The following is an 18,171-nucleotide window of genomic DNA, read 5'->3' on the forward strand; positions in this document are numbered from 1 at the left end:
CACTTGGGGATTAGCTTCTGCATTGGTTCATTGACAGTAACTAATGGTTTCACCTGGTATTCTAGAACAAAATTGAAAAACTAACAACAAGGATCTAAAAGTAAAGCTATGGGAGTCGACCTCTCAGAGTGGGTCCAAAAATTGAAAATATTGATATCTTCTGCTAGTATTAAAAAATCCCCTAAAGTAAAGGGACTTAAATAAATATGGGGCCTATCCTATATGGTCTTGTCAATTCCCTTCTCCAGCCATTTCAATGTTTATATCATGAACAAAGGGACATGGTGGCATTGTTAGAGGCTAGACATGGGCTCAATGATACAAATTGTAAACTTAACCAACATGATTACTCTATCTCCCTGTGTAATCTGCAACAAGCAATATCAGAGCCAAAGGTCCTTCTTGGATACCCCCCCTCCAGGGTAATCAGTAGCACATTGATTTTATCTAATCCTATTCTCTTTTCCTTTGTCCTTCCAAGAATATAGATTTTTGTGGATTTAAATTTGTATTCCCTCCCATTTCCCTGTAACAACATCACCGATGAACCTACTGAGCACCTACCTTGTACACAATCATAAAATATAGGTTGTGTACCTGTAAACAACATCACCCATGAACCTGCTGAGTACCTACCTCGTACACAACCATAAAATATAGAATTCCAGGCAGGAACTCACTTTATAGTCAAAGAACTGGAGCAATGGGATGATGCTCATGGAATTCAGGGTCTTAAGACATCATCAACCAGAAGTAGATGGCCGTAGAATGGTGACGGGATCTACCAAAGACTCAGTTAGAGTCTCTGTAGGGAGAAAGCTGCTTCTCAACTTGGAGTCTAGTCTCATAAAATGAAGTATATATTCTGACATTGTCAATAGTATGCAGTACTATTTTTCCATGAGTAGGAATATAGATTTGCAAAATCTGAAGGATAAAAAGTGCTGATATTCACTCTGAAGGAATGAATCTGTTTAGAGAACTTTTCATTGGACTTTCTCAGCTTTTCCAAATTTAGAGACTTTAGTAATCATGAAAGAACTTCTTCCACTGACATAACACAACGCTTTCAAGTTAGAAACTGTAACTAAGACATTTCAGACATTTTGATTCCCATACCAGTCCTGGTCCATGGCTATTAGTCGTACTTTGCATTTAGTGATTAAAGGATGTCCATTAGGCATGTGACATTCTGGACACTTGTCACTCCATTAAAATTAGGAAATGCACATATGAATGGTAATATTACAAGACATAGAGAAGTTTGTCATTAAAATGTTGTTCAGAAGTGCTGCCTTTCTCCTTGATTTATTTCTCCTTATTTGGGAGTGGTGGCAAGAAGGTAGCATGAGTTTCTAGTTCCACATTTTTCTTCTCCAAAATTATTGAACTCTCTTTTCCTTTTCTTTTCTAGTTTTATTGAGAAATAATTGGCAAATATAATTGTATATATCTAAAGTATACAATGTGATGATTTGCTACACATGTGTATTTTGATATGATTACCAAGATAGTTAACACATTTATCACTTCACATTAACTTTGCGTGTGTGCGTGTGTGTTTGTATGTGTGTCTGTCTCTGAATGCTTAAGATCTACTCTGAACAAATTTTAAGTATACAATACTGTATTATTAACTATAAGAGGGATGCCTGGGTGGCTCAGTGGTTGAGTGTCTGCCTTTGGCTCGGTGCATGATCTTGGAGTCCTGGGATTGAGTCCTGCATCAGACTCCCTGCATGGAGCCTGCTTCACCTTGCCTGTGTCTCTGCCACTCTCTCTCTCTCTCTTTGTGTCTCTCATGAATAAATAAATAAAATTTTTTTAAAAATCTATAAGATATTTTAAATGTCTTTTTTTTTTTTTTTTTTTTTTTACTGAAGTGTGGTTGACATACAACATTATATTAGTTTCAGGTATACAACATAGTGATTTGACAATTATATAATTATGAAAGTCTCACCAGAGTTAAGTCTAGTTACCATCTGCCACCATACAAAGCATAATATTATTGACTATATTCCCTATGCTGTATTTTCCATTCCAGTGACTTATTTATTTTGTAGTTGGGAGTTTGTACCCCTTCATCTTTCTCACTTACTTTGCCCATCCCCCTACCTCTCCTCCCCTCTGGCAACCACCAGTTGTTCCCTGTATTTATGGGTTTGTTTCTGTTTGTTTTATTTGTTCATTTTATTCTTTAGGCTCCATATATAAATGAAATCATATGATGTTTGTCTTTGTCTGACTTACTTCACTTGACATAATGCCCTCTAAGTCCAACCAAGTTGTTGTAAATGGCAAGATTTCCTTCTTTTTTATGGCTAGGTAATATGTATTCCATTATAGATGTTATACACATATATATATATATATCACTATATACAGTGGTCACTATACATTTATATATATGTGTGTGTGTGCAATATGTAGATAGATGTGCATATGTCATCCTGTTATACATTAGATCCTCAAAACTTATTCATCTTATAACTGCAAGTTGTAACCTTTGCCCTGTGTCTCCCCCTATATCTGCACTCCCGTGTTCACTGTGGCATTCAGAATAGCTGAGGTATATGGAAAGATCCTAGATGTCAACCAATGAATGAATGGATAAAGAAAATGTGATACATATTTAATTATATGTTTCTATATAATTAATATTATATAAATATGGAATATTATTTCGCAGGAAAAATAAGAAAATCCTGCCATGTACAACAATGTGATTAAACCTAGAGGGCTTTTTGCTAAGTGAGGAAAGCCAAAAGAAAGACAAATACTGTATGGCATCTCTTGTATGTGAACTCTCTTTCCTTATCACACCAACCCATTGTTGGCAATTTGCCTTTGCTTAGAGGGAGCTATCACAATATTGCTTACAGTGGACCTATTGTATATACCCATTAAACAGATTTTAAATAATCTAAATCACACAAGTCCAATAATAATTGAACGTATTGAATGATTGAATGTATATATAGGATATCTCCTACTCATTTTTGCTCTTGGGGCATGTTAGGATTTTTTTGATTACAGATATGGACATATTCAAGGATCTGGGCCATTAACACTGGCTTCCTTCTTCAGTGGAGAATCATCATATAAGATAAGATGTTTTTTCAGGCAAATACTTTTCATGAGGTTTAGGGTTTCAAGATGCTTTTCAAATTCTAGGCATTCTGTTCATCCCTAATCAATGACCTTATTACTTATTTATTTATTTTATGTTTATTTTTTTGAGAGAGAGGGATGGGGTGGGGCAAAGGGAGAGTGAGAGAGAGAATCTTAAGTAGCCTCTACCCTCATACAGGGCTTAACCTCACAACCTTGAGATCATGATCTGGGCCAAAATCAAGAGTCAGACAACTAACTGAGCCACTCAGATGTCCCATAATGCCCTCATTTTTACTGAGAAATTCTAAGTGTGGGAATTCAACTGTCATTTTGATTGAGCAACCAACAGAGTAGAACTTTGAATTTGATACTAGAAATATCAGGGATGTAGTCACAAAATATAGAATAGTTTGGTAAACTGTATGCATTTGCAAGAAGTATGAAGATTTGAAATTGTTATTTTTCTCCCTTTAAGCTATCAAATGCTGTTAAGCAGCCACTTTACCTTTTGTTCTTAAACTCTTAGACTTTCTTCTTTTTTTGTAGCTCTTTGCACTATGTGGTGTCTCAAAGTTTCATCTGTAGGCAATTTGATTCCAAGTTATGTATTGAGAATCACTGGCTTCCATATTACTATCCTGTAATATTGAGAAGACTTTGACTGCCCTTTGCCTCAGCTAGGAGATGGACAGATGACCAATGTCTTACTTTTCACATGTTTCTGAAGTTCTGTTTTCTACAACTCATGCCCTGGTTTTATGAGTGTTAGCAACAGAATGTGACTATACTAAGTCTGAAAACTAACTTGTTAGGACATTACGTAGTAGCTCATATAGATCATTGAAAGGCCCATAAAACTAGCAGGCAACAAAAAACGCTTAGTGGTAGAAACAAAAGTGTTATACTAAAGAAACAATCTGGTCAGGATGTTACTCTTGGCACTTTTTTTTTTTTAACCACTATTTCTGGACATTACAGCGACCACCACTCAAAACTGTACTGCCACTTTTACTGCTATATGCTGATACTATTATTGGATTCTAACTCTCACTTCATCTTAATATCACTAATTCTAGTTTCAACGTTCTTTCTGGAAACATCTAAGTGTTCTATTCTAGGTCACATGCCTGCAGCTTAACTCTCAGTATGAGGAGATGGAGCATTTGGCCCCATTTTTCATCTACATAGGAAAGCATGACTTCTTCCACAAATAGTCTCACAATGAAGATTCTTTCAAGATTGGGATGAGTTAATGTGCTGGGAAGACCAAAATGACAGAAGTCCACTTCATGCACAAATGCAGCCATAGAGCTAAGTGAATTAGTTACTTTACTTCCAAATTAACTCTAACAAATACATTTTAGTAGTTAACCACTGAGTAGCTGTAGGCAACTTATTATAACTTTGCTACAAGTATGTCCATCTCATGACAATTAGGCACAACCAGGTCCTGAATCTGTTCTATGTTCTGTCTCCATCTGTCTTCATTGGGTGAGGTTGTTTGTTTTATTTGTTTTTAACTTTCCTGGAGAGTACAGAGAGGGCTGGTAGCTTAGAATGCTAATCAATGTCTGTCTCAACTGTCTCCCTCTTCTGACTGTGATTTGGGCTGTTTTAGGGGCTGTTGGAAGGTCATCCTCTTGGCTCGCATATGGACCCTACTGGGGTGAATACAAGATCATTTTGTAGGAGCTGCTGACACCCACTTTTTATTTTTATTTTTTTTTTAAATTATTTATTTATTTATGATAGTCACAGAGAGAGAGAGAGAGAGAGAGAGGCAGAGACACAGGCAGAGGGAGAAGCAGGCTCCATGCACCAGGAGCCCGACGTGGGATTCGATCCCGGGTCTCCAGGATCGCGCCCTGGGCCAAAGGCAGGCGCTAAACCGCTGCGCCACCCAGGGATCCCGACACCCACTTTTTAGAACCCCAAATTGAAGGTCTGCACCTCAAACATGGTTTTAACTTGACCTTCCTCCATTCTTCCAAGATACAGAGCTGTGATGGAAACCTCCATGTGATGAGAGAATGGCAATGATTTATTTCGTTGCAAGTCCATCAAGATTGGAGGGTAGGGGAGAAGCTTTGAAAGCAAATTCCTATAGTGGGAAAGAGTAGGTACCATAAAAATTCAATTTTACCAAGGGCTAAATAGGGTTGTGTTTTTTCCCCCTTGTTCTGAATTAAGTTTGTTCTGAAATAGAAATCCTTTTCTTTTTCCTTTTACTTCACTTCCATTCTCAGCTCTTGTCTAGGGACCCTATTTAGGATTAAAATAAATGGACCATTTCAGCATAAATGTAGCAGTGCAGGAAAGAGTGTGGAAAGTGCTTACTGCATAAAACACATCCCTTTCTGATTCATTACATCCCCTTTCTGCTGTGTATAAGTGGACACCTTTCACTAACTCACTACAGGGTAGCTGTGCACATGTATTTTGAAAGGGGGAGGAATCCTCTTCCAAAATACATAGGCCTAAGCCATAAATCAAACTGACTTATCAAAATCAATCAATTAACAAAAAAAGCCTTTGAAAACTTGTCTCAGCCAAGCTTGAAACCTTATTTTCCTGTTAAGTGAAGTTTTCATAGAGAATAAGCATTCTTCATATTCAAAAGATGCCCTGATTAGAAAATAGTTTATACAGAAAAAACCAGGCTTTGATAATAATTAGTTCCCCAAAGGGTAAAAAAAATTTTTTAGAATAAAATTTTTTTAAAAAGCAAACTAAAAATTGAAGTATAAGGTAGGGCTGAATTAAGTGAGGCAACCATAAATGACACATTTGTTATCTGCATTTTCAAGCCTGGAGAGTTTTCAAAATATCTTTGGGTGTAGGTAGAAAGAAAGCTCTCAGTAGAAGCATTGATGAATTGCTAATATTAAATTATTGAGGGCAACCCGGGTGGCTCAGTGGTTTAGCGCTGCCTTCAGCCCAGGATGTGATCTTGGAGACCCAGGATCGAGTCCCACATCGGGCTCCCTGCGTGGAGCCTGCTTCTCTCTCTGCCTGTGTCTCTGTGTCTCTTATGAATAAATAAATAAATAAATAAATAAATAAATAAATAAATAAATAATAAATAAATAAAATCTTTTATTTTATTATTTTTTTTAATAAAATCTTTTAAAAATATTATTGAAGAATTTTAAGGAAAGAGTAATACTGGCCTCGTCTAATTTTTACTGACGATGGAAGAATAAACTAATGTGAAAGCACAGGGCCAAGATGATGCTAATGGAAATGCGTATAATGCTCTACGGTCCTCAAATATACATTATCCTATATTATATCCTGTGCTTTTCCCTGGAAACAGTGAGCTAACAGTGAGCAGCAGTGTAACAGTGACTTACAGCAAGCCGAATTTGCATTTTTCCAGGAAGGGAGATGCAGGAAACCAGGAGTGAACATATTTAACTCTCAACTAGTCAATAGAGTACATTTAGAAATAGATTCATTTGCAGTTAGCAGTCTTACCTGTAACTCATAAGGAACAAAGCTAGCACGTATGCGGGAATCATTGAAAACTTGCAGTATTGTGCTAGCACACCTGAGCAATCTAGGTTTCAAGAACACAGCACTGATGCTTACTTTGAAAAGTAGGACAGAGATAGCACAAATGTCCTTTTGAATAGGAGTTTGCTCTGCTGCTAGTCCCAAACTTGGGACAAATGTTCTCAATTTATATGGTCCTTAACATTTTTAATGGCTCCCGTGGCTATACAAATTGGCTGTAACGGATTCTGTACCTCTCTTCAAATCACAGACCCCACGTGGAGAGCGTAACTCATTCTTACAGGACAATACCCCTGGCGTCATCTTCAGAGCTTTAGAAGCTTCACTTGTGGATCAAACTTCCTCATCCTCACGAATCAGAACTTAGAATATCTTCAAGAATATGTGTCTCTTTCCTGATGTCTCCAAATATCAGCAACCCTTGAAGAGTGGGTAAGTACAGGGCATCCGAAATATTTCAATCTTAATATATTTCTACCATTAGCACTGTTTCCTCGTTAGCATAAATTCTACAAAAGCTCCACCCTCTAAAACTGTACTACTGCCTTGTGCATCTTTATTTCCTAGTGATAGTAAAATTCTTGGTTCTACTTTACTTTAAAAAGCAATGAATACTTGAGCTAAAATACTTTATTTTTAATGAAACTTGCTATTTATATATTTACACACATACACACGCGTGCACACACACAAAAAAAAAAACAAAAATAGATATTACAGCTTAATAAAATTACAACTGAGCACTGTGGGCCGGTGGTGGGACACCCACCCAACAGCAACTCCCACCCCACCCCCCGGCTGTGCCATGTAGGGGTTGGGGGACAGGACAGCAGGAGGGAGGTAGCCTGGAGTAATCAACTAGTTCATCTTTCTGTACCCAGACATCCTGGACTTTAGACAGATCCTACAATAATAGATTACTCTTGCCTGATATGATGCCAGACTTAGACCAACTATCCTACAATCGTAGATTATTCTTCCTTGCTATGAGTACTATGAGTACTAAATGCTGTTATTTATCATTTTTAAAAATCATTTTTACATGTGCTGTCATTTGTTGCACTTCTTATAATTGATATTACTTATGTATAGTTATTTTAAACTATCTTTTTGTATATTTGTATATCTGTATATCTCATATTTCATTAACTAAGGAAACAGACTAGTTCTATATAGAGCTCAATCTTATACTCCTCTACTGTGGGTTGAATCATATCTCCTCCCTAAAAATAGGCTGAAGTCTTAACCCCAGTATCTCTGAGTGTTACCTTATCTGGAAAACAGATCTGGTTTTCGTAAATGTAATTAAGTAAGTGAAGTTATACTTGATTAGGATGGGCCCTAATCCAATATGACTGGTGTCTCTGTAAGAGCAGAATGCCACATAAAGTCACACAATTGATAATGCCATGTACCAACAGACGCAGATACTGGAGAAATGCAACTACAAACCTAGCACACCAAGGATTTGCGGCCACCACCAGAAGCTAAGAAAAAGGGGGATCCCTGGGTGGCGCAGCGGTTTAGTGCCTGTCTTTGGCCCAGGGCGCGATCCTGGAGACCCGGGATCTAATCCCACATCAGGGTCCCGGTGCATGGAGCCTGCTTCTCCCTCTGCCTGTGTCTCTGCCTCTCTCTCTCTCTCTCTCTCTGTGTGTGTGACTATCATAAATAAATAAAAATTAGAAAAAAAAAAAAGAAAAAGGCTGGGAAGGCTTCTACCTAGAGTCTTAGAGGGAGCATGGCCCTGCTGACATCCTGATTTTGGATTTCCAGCCTCCACAACTGTGACAGAATGAATTTCTGTTGTCTTAAGGCGCCACGTTGGTGGTAATTTGTTTTAGCAGCCCTAGGACACTAATACACCATGCAAGTCACAGTTCGTAATAGGCACTCAATTAAAACTTGTTAAATGAATTCATGAGTGAGTGAATGAGTGAATGAATATAATTATACAATGCACTGTAGGAAAGTATCAGTACATGTATATGTGAATGAGTTCATGTACAAGAGAATGTTGAGCTACTTGTTTGGGGATAAAGCAGGGCTAAGCACAAGCACAACTGGCCTCTTTACAGTACTTCTTCTACATTCAAATAAGAGCAGTGGATCATAATCTTTGGCTAATCAAAATGTAATTATGAAATTACATAATCATTGTGATATCACATAATATCTCAAACTCAAGAAATAGAAATAAATATGAAATACAGACGAATATGTACTGTCCTCCATTTGATGGTATGAGAATATCAGACACAAAACCGGCATCAGAGTGGCAAATGCTTTGTCAGTATTTTACACTTGCCTGTGATGCTTAATAAAAATTCCATTGTACAAACTACTAAGGAATTCTTTAGAGTATTTATCTCCATTTCATTTTATTTTTATTTAAAGATTTATTTATTTGTTTTAGAAACAGAGAGCACAGGTGGGAGGGGCAGAAAGAAAGAGAGAAATTTAACCAGGCTCCACATTGAGCAGGGAGCCTGATGTGGGGCTTGATCTCATGACACTGAGACCCTGACCTGAGCCAAAACCAAGAGTCAGACCCCTAACCAACTGTGCCACCCAGGCGCCCCATTTCCAGTTTATAGGTAATACAACCAAGGCATTCTGGGAACTAAAAATAGGAGCTAAAAATGTCAAAACTAGGTCACATTTGTCTTCTCACTTTAACCCCCATACCACATAGAGAGACTGGCTTGACAAAAACCATTGTATTCAGATTCATCGTATCTCCTTAAACCACATTTTTAATGAGTCAATCAGCTTCATTATGCATTTTTAGCACAAACTCGCTCTCCCAGAAGGAGAGATGAGACCCAAAGACAAATCAATTTAAAGAAATACAGAAATACAGACATTATTTGTGTTTTATATTTTATGTACACACATATAGATACATGAAGATAATTTAAGATGGAAACTACATACATATCTTGGCTGGAGAAAACAAGTTTCTGGGAAACATGGCCTATTCTGAAATTTTAACTCCTAAAATACACTGTCAGAGGTGTTGAGCTTCCTGAGTGCCATTTAGGGATGATAATCTATTGATACTCGTATCTCCTTATATCTGTTTACTCTCTTTGGAGCACAGTTGATTTACTGGTGAGAGGTAAAAACCTGCATACTTGGAGGTATTATGTGTCTATTTTTCTGTTATTGCAATAAGCATAAGAAGTCTACTTTATAAATAAACTCTAGAAATTTCCCAGTGGGGCAATAGAAACTCTACAGCTTGTTTCCTTGCATGATAGCCTTTGAAAATAAGTTCCCCTAAAAGGTAGTGTTATTTTGGCAATAAGTACAATGGATAATGAGGGGCTGGCACTGACATTTCCTGAGGAATGGGGACATCGGTGATCTGTAGTTTGCAGTTATTTGTATGGACTTTACGAAAAGCTTATTCTTACTAATGTGCAAATATTTACAGGTACATTTTTACTTGGAAATTTGGTCTTTGTGAATTTTATATGTACCTATTAAGTAATCAAAGCTATTTGATTACTGATAAAAAAAACAATAAGCACCTGTTATATCTGTGGGAATGTTTAAAAACCTTGTCTATTGTAGGCAGCAGTTGGTAATCTCTGATCAGTACAGTTTCTCTAAGGAAGGATCCCCAGTATAGAACGCCAAGGCGAGGAAAGATCTTACATTTGCTTGTGTCCATTGGCTAGAGCACCTTGTGTCTCCTTCTCGGAGCATCTCTCTTCTCTGCAAAATACCCTGACATTCTCAACTCAGGGCAAACTCCTTCTCACTGGTACTTAAATTTCATAACAAATCAGCAATTTGTGCAGTATTATAGCCAACTGTTATTTTTATGATTCTATATAGGTAGCTTGACCTCAACTATGCCTCTGACCAATCTTCCATAAAACGGCAATACTAATGGTCATCCCAATTCTTAATTCTATCATTCCTGTGGTCAGCCATATTGTGGTGATCAAATACTATCACATAAAGTGCTCCTTAAAAATGTAAAATATGTTAGAAATGCAAAACTGAGTTTGTTTCAAAAATGTGAATGCTTTATTAGATCTAGCAGTATAACTATTTGTATCTCTCTAAGTGCATCGATATAACTGTCTCGCTTTGGACATGTATTTATATATATATGGCTAACTTTTCTGTTTGTTGCTCCTGGCGTATCTCACCATTCCCACCAGATTATAAGCCCCATGGGCAGTGGTTTATATTTAAATGTCTCATGTCCTTCTACATACGTAGCACAGTTATGGTCACACTCTATAAATTTCCATTCATGACTGACTTACGACCGTATTCATTTCCTTGCCATCAAAGATTTTTCTCAGAAGCCACTATTGTTTTGTGGTAGCTTTGGGCAACTTGTTCTGGCTGTTAGTGGTCCACTGGCATGTGCAAAGTGATAGAGCATTGTGATCCCAGAACCCAAGGAATCCGAAAACATAAAGGACTCCAATTGGTTTAAAATTTATTGGCTGCATTGCCCTCATTTATGTTCGATGTGTGGCAAAACTAATAATATTTCTTTTAAGTGTGCTTGAAGGCAATACCGGTTTAAGGAAAACATTCCCTACCATGTTTCATCTGCTGCCCTCTACGTAGAAGGTAAAAGCAACAGTTTTATTATTGACGGATATAAATGGCTTGCCCCTTTGCCTGCCTGTGTGCAAACATGGAGCATACAGAGTCTTGATTGCACTGGAGCCCACTCTGCCACAGTGCTCTGCTCGGAGCAGAGGGAGTTAAAAAGCTTTGGTTTTCCCTCAGTAACCGTTTAGAAGTACACAATGCAAGTCAACCATCGTTTAATTTATTTTGCTTTGTTAGATGGTGGCGTTAATTAATTTTGCTTTGTCGCCTCGCTTTCCTCTTGATAACATCATTCTTTTTAATAGCAATGGAACCTTGCAAATGTCAAGCAGCCTGCCCCAATCACAACAGGCTGCAACATAAAAACACATTAGTTTGGAGGCACCACAAGTAACTACTTTAGGAAAAAAATGTAATAGCTGTAATTATGTTTGTGCCTGCCAGTGAGCTGCCCTCCTCCTTCCTCTCTTTCTCTTTCCCCGTGTCCTTAATGGATTTTTGTTGTACAAAAAATCAGCATCTCTTGGCAAATTCTCAGTGGCCTCTGCCTTTTGGCCGGTCGGCTCTTGGGGTCTAAGTTGACCCACCTGCCCGTGGTGATGTTCTCTGATGCTCTCTGTACTTAGATGTTACATGTTGGGTCTATTTGATTGAACTGCTTCTTGCACCATTTTGTACAGTCTCCATAATTTCAAAATTATTTGTTTTCTGTTATTAGATTAAAGGCTACTTGTATCTCCAAATCTATACCCCATGGCCTAAGATCAATAGCAGGGCTAATATGCCTTTTTTTTTTTTTTTTTCTAGCAGAGACTCTCCTAGATCCTCCTGCTCCTGGCAAGGCTGAGTCCTAAGCTTGTCACCAGGAAGAGAAGACCTTCATACCTTAGTCTCCAGAGATTTCAACCCATTCCCCTACTTCATGCAAACTGGTCTATCTTTGTAGCCCTGGAGCGTGTAAGAGGTGAAAAGAAACTTAAATCAGTAAAGAGAGTTATGCGTCTCTGAGATATCAGTGTGGTGCTTGCAGAGTGATAGTTCCTGTGGGCTTCCTGTTGAGTGTTGGCAAATTAAAACGGTCACTGTGATAACACAGAATGGAAAAGAAGACTCGCTTTCCATTTTCAAGCATGAAATTAGGTAAGTGAGGATGCAGGGGTAAAAGGATGTGTGTGTATGCGTGTGTGTGTGTGCGTGCGTGCATGTAAGTTCATGCGCTGTGTCTATAATCTTGTATAAGGGTCCTGGCTTTAAGAGACCATCTCTGGATTTCATAGACTGATGTACAGAATCATCAAGTATTAAACTAGGAGATTGTCTGGAAGGACCTCAAATCTGTAATAGTTATTTAAGTATGAGGAGCTGAGACTAAGATAGGAGAATCCTTCCTTCTGCACGCTGCCAGCCACCACAGGAAGTGGTAGCCTGGCATGCTATAGAGAGTACAAGTCGCTTCTGCATCACATAGACTTGGGGATCACTTAGCAGACAGTTGAGTGACCTTGGATGAGGTTCTTAAATTCTCTGATGCTTGGCTTCTTTATCTGTAAACTGAGACACTTTTATGGGGCCCTTCTGAGGGTAAAAAATAATAAATCCTAAAGTAAATTAATTTAGCTATCATAACTCTGAGCAGTTGGTTGTTCATTCATTATTTATTACATATGTGTGTGTGCGTGTGTGTATGTATATATGTATATGTGTGTGTGTCTATACCTATGTCGCTGATTACGTATCAGGCCAGTCACTGGGACTATACTAATGGTAACCGACACAAACTTAGCCCCCTGCCCTTCCAGATCTTCTCATCTAGCAAGAGTGACTTAATAAGTTTCATGAAAGGATTTGATGCATTTAGTATCTATGTTGCTCAGGCATTTGATAGAAATGGCCAGGAATGGAGGAAATACCTGGTGGGAGGAATGGCACAAGCTAAGAATCACCAATTAGAAAGTCAAGGTGTGCTGGAGCAGCGAAATAGAGAACCTGCTCCGTATACAGGGAGTTTATGTCCACAGGAGCTACTGAGTGAGATTTGGGTCTATTTGAGGATCTTAACCGTCACGTGAAAGGGTTTTTTGCACTTTCCTCTAGGTAATGGGAAGCAGGAAGCCATTCAAAGATTTTGAGTGGTGGACACAGCGGTTTAGGAAGAATAATCTGGAGTCAGGAGAAATACATATTAAAGGGGAAACTGTTCAAAATAGTGAAAGGCAGAGCAGTTGTGCTATGAGTCCAGTGAAGAAGAGGCAGGGAGTCACTCTGAAAGAGGAGGCTGTTTGGGGGAGTGTCCTGATAACCAGGAGTAGCAGCAATTAAGAGGCCATCTGTTTATAACAGAAGGGATTGCAGTCTTCAAATTCAGACCAAAGTGCAATCAAATCCCTGCTCTATCTTTTGCGCGCTCTGTGAAGCTAAGGAAGGTAACTTGCGCTGCCCATCCTCCCCGCCCTACTTACCTGGAAGCGCTTCAGGGAAGGCTTGAGAAGAACATTCTCAGCCTGGGCAGTGCTCAGCACAGCACTCACTGCACATGAAGCAGCAAACCGGGGCTGGCTGCTATTATTTTACAGGGTTTTACCAGGCTCAGACTCTCACTTGCATCTTTGCATTTCATCATCAGGACATTCCTTTTACTTTTTTCTTGACTTTTGTAAAAGGAAACTAAAGCAGAGAAGGGGGGGGTAACCTCTTCACCCTCTTTACTCCTACATTAGTATTTTCTGATATCCAGGATTAAACCCAGGTTTTCACAATTTTCCAAAGGCCAACACTGCCTCTCTGTTTCAAAGAAGAAACGACCGATGTGTGGTCGAAGGCTGGCACTCAAAAGATAAAGAGAAAAATCATGCATGGGGAAGAGACAAGTAAAATCCTGGTTTCGCATAGACAGTAGAAAGGAATACCAAGCTAAAGGGGGTGCCAGTAGTAAATAATTTATGGGTGTTAGCATTCCATGTAGGATCTAATCATCCCGCCCTCTCTGCCAGAACAAGCCTTGGAAAGGACTGCTTTCATCCTGTCAGCAATGAACTGGAGAATCTTCAGTGACTCTCCACCGCCTTAGGACAAAATCCCATCACCTTAATGCACCTTTTGAAGTCTTCACGGCCCTGGCCTATATTTATAACTATATCTTCTGATCAATTCCTTGAAACCTGATTTGTACTGGACCATTTATTCCAACGCTGAAATCTTCCTAGCACGTGTGTTTATGCTTCTCCATGGTCTTTCTGCTTCTCTGAGCCCATGCAAGCCCTGTGAGGTGACCAAAAGGGAAGGCTCTGGAACCTGACTTCTGAACGTTTCATCCTGGCTCTACGCTGCCTGGCTTGGGACAGCAGCCAAGGGACTGAACCACTCTGTAATTCAGTTTTCTCATCTACAGAATGGGGACATGAACCATGCAATCTCAGAGTGTTATCTTCAGGATTAAAAGACACAGTTCCTGGACAGCACTTAGAAGCATTCCAGAGACAGAGTAGAAGGTCACAAAACATTTGCTTGTACTATTATCTTGGGCCTTCTTTCCAAAGTCTAGGACAAAAATTCCTTCATTTGAAAGGCCATCTTTGACCATTACAACCCAGTAAATTCCTTCCACCTCTTCTGAGGTCCTGATTTTTACAACAGTTATTTGGCATTTGCATGTCTAATGTTATTATCTGATGAATGTACTTTCTCTCTCTCTCTTTCTCTCTGCGTGTGTCTATGTGTGTGTGTGTGTGTGTGTGAGAGAGAGAGAGAGAGAGAGAGAGAGAGAGAGAGTTTTCTTAATTAGACTAAACTACTTGGGGGGCAAAATGCTATGAAATCATTTTCTCTAACTCTTAGTGTATCTAATAGACTCCTTGTCAAATAATAGGTTCTCAATGAGTATTTACTGAATAGGGCAATAAAAAGTCTTCTCGTAGATGGTCCCAGCAATATTCCCAATGATTTTTTTCAGCTATAAGCAAAAGTAATAAATAACTGATCCAGAAAATCCGAGGGAAGAAATTCACTAGTCAATTAAGAAAGCATTTTCAATTTGGCCCATATCTACATGGGTCTGTTGTTTGAGTAGCAGCCTCAGATCACACAAAGAACATGCTAGGCAGGGCAGAGATAGATCCTACATTGGTTTGACAATTGCCGCGTCCTGAATAAACTTTTGAGGTCATTCTACTCCATATCTTCCTCTACTCACCTTTTTAATATCCTAAAGAAATCTATTCTTAATAATCAATTGGAATTACAGAAGAGCACAGACGTTTCAAATTAAATATCTTAATTAAATGCACATCTGAGAACCTTAATTTAATATATTACCTAAAGCTCCATGCTCTCAAGACATCTTAATTTACATTGAGTATAATCGCACCTTACTCTCACTTCAGGCAGGAAATGGCACAGGTAGTTCTTTATACTCCTTAATGGAGATTAAAACATCTATTATAAAACAATATCTCACATGCAAACAGCCTTTATTTATTTTTAAATATTAATTATTTATCTAGACAGGTCATTAAGATTTTTTTCCCAAAAATTTGAGGTACTCGAGCTCAGAATTTATAAACAAAAAGAATCGAGGAAGAGTATGTATTAAAATTTTCGATTCTATGATAATTAATAATGACTTAGCTTAATTGAGGTTAAATCAACCTTAAAACTCCAGTAAAAATTTTTTAAAAATCGTATTTCCTCTGAGAATTAAAGCCTGCCAGAAATATGGGTAATAGAAAGATATATCATAGGAAAACATGTACTAAATTCCACATTTTCTGTTTTCTGTAGAGTTAGCTTTATATTAACATGCTAATTTTTAAAAGAAAAAAACCACACCCTTTATATGTGATTTTTTAAAAAATTATTTATTTTAGAGAGGGTGAGTGGGGGGAGGGACAAAGGGAGAGAATCTTCAAGCAGATTCGGCACTGAATGCAAACTCCCAGGTGGGGCTTGCTGTGAGGCTGGATCCCACGACCTTGAGGTCACAACCTGAGCCGAAGTAAGACTTGGACACAACCTACTGAGCCACCCAGGTACCCTGTGATTTTTTTTTAATTGCAGGGTTTGAGGGAATCCCTGAGTGGCTCAGTGGTTTAGCACCTGCCTTCAGCCCAGGGCGTGATCCTGGAGTCCCAGGATCGAGTCCCACATCGGGCTCCCTGCATGGAGCCTGCTTCTCCCTCTGCCTGTGTCCTGTGTCTCTGCCTCTCTCTCTCTGTGTCTATCATGAATGAATAAATAAATAAAATCTTTAAAAAAAATAATTACAGGGTTTGCTTCCTATTGTCTAAAATAAGACCTCCACAAATAAAATAAAATAAATAAAATAAAATAAAATAAAATAATAAAATAAAAAGACTTCCACACTTCAAATAAATACACTAAATAGTTGTTCCTCTAATAAGTGTTCATTCCCTTCCTTCCTTCCTTCCTTCCTTTCCACCTTGAGAATTACTAATTTTAGAAATAATTCAGTACATTATATCATTATAATTGCTATTGCTTTGGCAATAGGATATTTTACTTTACCTTTTTATTGGAAATAGTTACATAAAATAGAATTAGGAAGGACAGAAGTTAAAGGTTATGATCAAATAGAACACAAGAAGCTGGAGGATTTGGAAGAACACAGTGAAACCTGACTGTGCCATCTTCATTGGGCCAGTAAGACATTCTTCAATGTCTTGATTTAGAACAGCAGGAAATGATAAGAAGCGATGGAAAAAACTCTTGGGCCTTGTCATAGGAAAACGTGTTAAAATAACAACAACAAAACACTCAAATTTAAAAAATATTTGGAAGCATGAGTTCTCGCATAGTGAATGTCATCTCTGACATCATTGCAGAGATATTTTATACTTGGTATAAAAATGATAAAGCCTGCATAAGATTTGAGAACTTGAAGATACAGGATGGAAACAACAGAGAATAACAAGGCTTAAATCAAAACATGGAAACCATTTCCACCTACTTTAAATCTTATCTCTTTTTTCTTCCAATGTCATGCCATACAATTCCTTTAGATAGACTGGTTTATCTGATTTATATGCAGCTGTTGTATTTATGGGTGATGGGGAAATTTTTCCCCAGTGTTACAATGAGCCTTTAAAAAGGATTATATTCTACTGGCAAGCTAAGAATGATGTTTAAACATGGCTTTCTCAGCATTTATCTCTGAATGATTGAATTTGAGTGTCTCCTAGGAGTAAAATATTTGATTAGGAAACTTTTGGATTGCACTTCAAATGCCACTGCATAAACATTTCTCCCAGCCTATGTGAACGGCTAAATTGCCCCAAAAAGGTTCATGGTGACTTTGAGGAGAATACATTTTACTTGTAGTCAAAATATCCCTTCATGCCAAAATCAGGAGATGTTGATGGTTAAGAGGGAGATGTTAGGGGCTGACTAGGCTGGGCTAGTTTCTGAGGCCTGTCTTTGAAGTCCTTCATGTGGTTTCTGGAATATTTGCCAACCTTACACCCCTCTGCTTGACTTCCCTGAGGACAAGAACAGCCTAGTGTTATCTGAAACAGAAAACTAATACTTTTTGAAAGTGACTGATGAATTCTATCTTTTAATAGGCCAAGAATAATCAGCGGGGCACGAGATGTGCTGGGTAAAGAGATGGTTGCCCGTGGGGATGCCAAAATGACCCTACATCGGAGCCATCAGGATGAGGAGTGCAGCCAAAGCTACCAAGTCCTCTTCAGCAACAAATTAAGTGGTACTGGTCCACATTTCTCAAATAAAAATCATTCTCTATCATTTAACATCAACTCCTATTGTGATTTAGGTTGTTATTTCTCTAGCACAAAGCATCACGCAAAACAACTGCTCTTTGTCATACATGATGACTATTTCCTACATAAAAGAAGATCTAGTTGTCTCTGAAAATTCCAAGACATTTTTCCATTTAAGAGGGTATGCCAGACTAATTTGTGCGAGGATGAGGTCATT

General features: G+C 38.3%; 1 long non-coding RNA gene across 4 annotated transcripts in view; it reads left to right on the forward strand.

Annotated features, from left to right (window-relative positions):
* The window catches only part of LOC111094068, a 53,886-nt gene extending 35,943 nt beyond the window's left edge, over nt 1-17,943 (forward strand). For 3 of the 4 annotated variants that reach the window (XR_005384124.1, XR_005384126.1, XR_005384125.1), the window contains 3 exons: nt 6,884-7,065; nt 12,028-12,360; nt 17,796-17,943. This is a non-coding gene — a long non-coding RNA (uncharacterized LOC111094068). Of the gene's footprint in view, nt 1-6,883; nt 7,066-12,027; nt 12,361-14,210; nt 14,427-17,795 lie in introns of those variants that run through there. The other variant, XR_005384127.1, reaches the window with a different exon arrangement.
* The last annotated feature ends 228 nt before the right edge of the window (nt 17,944-18,171 follow it).

Source organism: Canis lupus, chromosome 35, assembly GCF_011100685.1.
Source record: "Canis lupus familiaris isolate Mischka breed German Shepherd chromosome 35, alternate assembly UU_Cfam_GSD_1.0, whole genome shotgun sequence".
NCBI classification, from domain to species: Eukaryota; Metazoa; Chordata; class Mammalia; order Carnivora; family Canidae; genus Canis; species Canis lupus.